Raw genomic sequence first — 5,451 nt, 5'->3', positions numbered from 1 at the left:
TATGCTAAGTGAAATAAGCCAAGGGGAGAAAGACAAATACCATATGATCTCACCTATTACTTGGAACCTAACCAACAAAACAAAGATGCAAGGAAAATAAGACCAGCAACACTGAAAGAAAAAAGAAACCAACAGAGACAAGAGGGAAGGAGGGAGGGCTGGGCAGGAAAAAGGAGGGGAAGGGTCAGTCAAGGAACATATAGCAAGGACTCATGGACATAGCCAAAATGGGGAAGGATGGGGGGAGACAGGGGAAAGTGGTGGGGGGTAAGCAGAGACAAATGTATTTGGGGGAAAAATAAATAAATAAATAAATAATTTTTTTTTTTTTAAAAAAAAGAAAGGCTAAGATAGACCAGGTATACTATTAAGGTAAAACTCACTTAAAAAAGCATAAATAATCCTGTGATGATTTTGAAGAAATATTTTCCCTGTTGGCTTTTTACTTTTGTTTATGAAAATTTGCATACACGTTCTAGAAGATGGGAATAGCAACTTAGAAAACTTGTCCTGAAAACCAGTCCTCATCTCTCTGGGAAAAAAATGTGTAATACTAGACACACGTACAATGTAGTGAAGTTTGACAAAACATTTTCCTGGGCAAGCAGAGGATGTGGAACAATGCAGGTGATTATGCCACAACCTGGGAATTGCTCACATCCAGTTGTATTATTATGATACTTTTTGACATTTAAGTAAGTATAGCTATATCTCTTTCTATATATATGGTTACATTTACGTGTGTGTATGTGTGTGTACTGGAGCGACCTGATAGTATGACCTTTCTTCCAGTTTTCTTTGGCATCAGTATTTACATTTAAAATTTAAATAATTATGGGATGAATGATTTTTGATTATAGGATGAGGTAATGGTCTAAGTAGATTATTTTTTTTAAATTATCTAGTTTGTGTTAATGTTAACATTGGAGAGTTAATTCCTTACCTGTTAGTATGTGACACTTTGTTGCATAGCAAATTCTTACATGTATTGGAGCCACTGAACTTTCTCTTTTTTCCCAATAGCATGCTATATTGATTTTTGTAGATTTGTAGGAACTTCTGATTTTCCTTATCACTATTTCAAAATTATTTTGGGTATGTTCTATTTTTTTGAAACTTTATTGAAAACACATTAAACCTATTACTTTGCAAAGAATTGACATCTTTATCACACTTGTTTGTCATATCCAGAACAGAAAACATCTCTGTTCCAATGTTCTCTCTGTTCCATCACAATAAATTTATAATTTTTCTTTATGTAATGTACCACATTATTTTTAATCAAAGTTATTATTATATTTCATTGCTGTAGAAATGAGATTTTTTCCCTTCCATCATATTTCCTAACTGGTTATTGCTAGTACATAGAACAACTTTTGAATTTTAAATATTTATTTTGAATCTGCTCACCATACTGAGATTCTTTTTTGACTGTCCTAAATTGTTTATTAGGTAAACTTTACAAACATTCCTTATATTAGCAGTAGTGGTGGAGCTGGAGAGTATTGCGCCTTCTCCAAGCTGCACCTGCGAGAACCACCAATACTGCAGTGGGACAGAGGCCCTTCCCAAAGCCAGATGCTGGCCGCCTGCAGATAGCAGACCTGGCCTCTTCCTGTGCTTGAGGACTAGCTTGGAGATCCATTAGGTGTCAGGATTCCTTTTGATGGCTTGACGGGATGAGTCAATGAGGGTAACCTCAAAGAATTTATATGTGGAATCTTCATCAACCCAGTAAGAATTCAGGACTTTCAGAGCCCCGCAGTGGTGTCCAGTTCCCTCCTTGGCAATGGACTGAAGGCTTCCAGCAAACGTTAGCTGGTTAACACCATGATGGACAGGCTTGCTGTAGGTCACACCCTTAGGAACAGGGCGTTTGCAGCCAGCCACCACAGCACACAGGAATCTGATATATGACATAGCCTTGCTTGGCCTAATATCCCAGTCTGCACACTTTATCAGCTGGGTGGGGTGGGGGTGGGGCCTGTGGAGCACAGAGAGCTGGTGGTGCTGCCCACAGCGCACCGAGAAGGAAGCACACAGCATCAGACTGCGTCTTCCCCCACAGCTCCTGAATGTACATAGAAGTGCCCATCTTGGCTTTTACCTGGTGGCTGCGGCCAGACAGAAAGCTGAACTTTTAAAAATTAATTTTAATGTTTTATTAGTTGATTCTCTTGGGGTTTTCTAAACAGAGATTTATTTATACTATCTATAACTAGAATTAAAATATCAGAAAGGAGATAAAATCAATACCATTTCTTATCTTTTGATTAGAAGATTTTCCAGGAAAATGTTTACATGATATGAGAGAACAGTAACCAAAGCATTGCTAACTATGGAACACCAGAGGCATTTCCATTTAATTGAGAAACAAGATGAGAATATCCACATTCATACCACCTTATTAACATTATTTAACCTTCTTCTCATTAACTTATTGAGAAAGGCATTGTTTATACAGAATATATTTAACCTTGATAAAATCCATAATACATCAGCAATACCATATTATAGATGAGGAAACCAAAATGCAGAATGGTCAGGAACTTGCCCAGGTTCAAGTAGATAAGATTGAACCCAAATTCGATATTCCAATCTGTTCCGTTCTCTAGTCCTTTTTTTACTTCATCCTCCAGTGAAAGAAAACATTTTATTTGTAAATTGCTTAAAATGTAATAAAATGCTTTTATATACTTCATCTCAAATTTTTTTCAGAACTAAACTTTGAGTTAAATGGGACCATGATCATTCCTAAATAATGCTAAATAAACACTAAAACTTTGTTTCTTGTCTCATAGAAGGTTTCACTAAATCATACTGTCATCCAGTCCCTGAAAAAAGACAAGGCAAAGCATTCAACGAAAGGCCGCTTCCCATTCAGAGATGCCCCTGCTGCTTTAATCATACCTTGGGGTTTCTCTCTCTTTTGTATTTTTGATAGGATTGGTGTAGGTTTAGGGGTCTGGGAGAAATCAAGCTTAGAAAGACTAATTTTCCTATTATGTTGGACAGGAGAGTTATAGGAGAATTTTCAAGTCACCATGTGAATGAAATTTGTATGAGGGAAGGTGATAGACTTTCCCCGAGCAATTTCCAAACCGAGAAAGAGCAGCATTCAATATTATATTTTGAAAAAGAGCATGGAGCCCAGATGCCTCACAGCTTGATCTAGGTTTTACCAAGCATTGGTGCCAATCTATAAGCTGATACTCTTTCTGCTTTCCTTGCAAAAGACAATCATGACATTTTATATCTTTCTACCTTTCCACTAGAAAGAGAATGTAGATTTAGGGTTTAGGTGCATGTGCCTTTTCTGTGTGCCTAACCTGTTTATGTGGATTTCACCGTGACCTTTATCCCAGATTTTCTTGCCCTGTGACTTAGAGCAGGTTAGGGTGGAGCTATGCCTACCTGCCTTATTCTGAGTTACACTGACAGGAAAAAAAATTGTTAGGAAACAGTATTCAAGGGATTCTTTTAAAAAAGGAAGCTAGATTTCTCCATGTTAAAATCTACTAACTAAGCTGGTGTGCGTGCATTCGTGTGTATATGTACATGTGTGTGTATGTGTGTTTTGTCAGTTATGGCAGGTAAAAGGGTTTTAAGAATATTGGCATCCTTCGTGAATCATTTGGGCAAGCACAGGTCTTAGATTTCTGAATACCCAGAGAATAATCTATTAGCAGTATTAACAGTAATCAATTTTGTTGTCATTTAGGTATCTTATACAGTATGTCCATGTAACTGAAAGCAGGTCTGGCTGTCTCCTGCTATGAAAGCTAATTATTTGAGAGGCAGGTATTGAGGAATGTGGTTTACTTTCAGGTGCTGGCAACCTGGAAGATGGGGGACTCATGTCACAAAGACCATTTTCTGAGAAGATGGGGGACTCACGTCTCAAAGCCCATCTCCACATCTCAATGGAGGCAGAGGCTTTTATAAGGAGGGCGAGGGGAACAGAACAAAGAGATTGAGGGAGGGGGCTGAAAAGTTCTCTACGTGTGGACTAGCACAGTCCATTCCAATAAGGTGAGTGATGGTCCGGTGTGCATCATCCTGGCTTAGTCACCCTGGCTTCACATCGTCCTGGCTCCACAGTTGAAGGTCAGCAAATTTCCTGGAGCTGGGATGCCTGAAGGTTGGAGTCTGGATCTTTTGACATTAGTTCCTAGAACACATATATAAACATTCTGTTCATCTACAAGTTACACATTAGCAGGGTCAGCACTTAGAGAAACAATGTCAAAAGAATGGTGGGGTGGGTTAGAATTACCCACTGTTGTAATTTTTCACTGTCTCCAACTGTCAATTTTGCTTCTGTTTTTATGGAAGTTACATAGTTGTAACTGGAACATTTCAGAAAACTAGAAAAATTCAGGATCTAGTCTAGTTCGTAAGTGAAAAATAAAATTTTACAGATAATTAACTGAACTAGAGTTTAATTTTCACAATTGTATATAATAGATTTTCTTGAAATACAGTTTTTCTCCTAAAGAGCCAAATCAAGGCCAATTCATTTACTGTATTAAGTCCAGTTTCAATTCAGCCTGATTATTTGCATGAACACAACAGGAATAGCAATTGATCATGCAGGCTCTCTTAACTCTACTTGGCTAGAATGTTACAAGGAATTTTCAGATTGAACTTTAGCCGTGGAGGAGGGAGAAGACAAGCTACACAGCTGCCATCAGACGTTGACTACAATGCCTATAGATGTGTGTAAATCCTCAAGTTTCTTGAGGTTCCCAAAATGTCTTGAGGTTCATTCCTTGCCATCTCCCAGGAAAGCAACCTTCATTCCTTACCTGGAAATACTGCTGTGAAACATATGAATAAGAAGGTACCAGGCCATTTCTCCAAGGGGCTTTCATTGGCCTCAAGTCAGTCTTTATTTCTTAAAGCTTTTTGCTGACATTTAGAGTCTAGGCATGTCTCTTTCAAACATGGAATTGCAGCCAAAGTTTTGGCTAATAAATCCACAATAGGAAACTGGAGAAAAAGATCAGATTCCTATTGCATTCATTCAAACAAATATATTGCCATGAAAATAATAATACTTGCTCATTAAGAGCCTCCAAATTCTGGAAGGATTAAGTAGGGAGAAAAGTAGAGTCTTCCATATTGCTGCAATTTACCAAATTGCTCTAAGAAAACAAACAAGTTTTTAAAAACCAGCAATATTTTGAACAAAGTCACAAGATAAGTAACACTGACCCAGCTCAGATCAAAAGGGGCTTGCTTGTGCATGTTCCAAAGTCTCATGAGTCTTGCAGCACAGGAATCAAAGACAGATAGATGTCTTGAAAATTGAATCTGGAAAATCTCTGAGCATAAGATTCCTTTCTCATGCTACTGCATTTCCTTGTTGAGTCTTCTCCCTGCATGTCTGCTCCATACTTCTCTCTCTAGCATGCCAATTTCCTACCCTTAAACATAGTTTTTGCTGTC

The 5,451-nt window shown here is 38.0% G+C and overlaps 1 pseudogene; it reads right to left on the bottom strand.

Moving 5' to 3' along the window:
- Positions 1 to 1,477: 1,477 nt before the first annotated feature.
- Positions 1,478 to 2,095, bottom strand: LOC129087577 (60S ribosomal protein L15-like; annotated as a pseudogene).
- Positions 2,096 to 5,451: the final 3,356 nt, after the last annotated feature.

The sequence above is a fragment of the Pteronotus mesoamericanus genome, unplaced genomic scaffold (genome assembly GCF_021234165.1).
Source record: "Pteronotus mesoamericanus isolate MK-2021 breed Mesoamerican mustached bat unplaced genomic scaffold, CSHL_Meso_final contig_130, whole genome shotgun sequence".
NCBI classification, from domain to species: Eukaryota; Metazoa; Chordata; class Mammalia; order Chiroptera; family Mormoopidae; genus Pteronotus; species Pteronotus mesoamericanus.
Note: the sequence above shows the minus strand (reverse complement) of the source record. Positions and strands in the feature narration are given on the sequence as shown.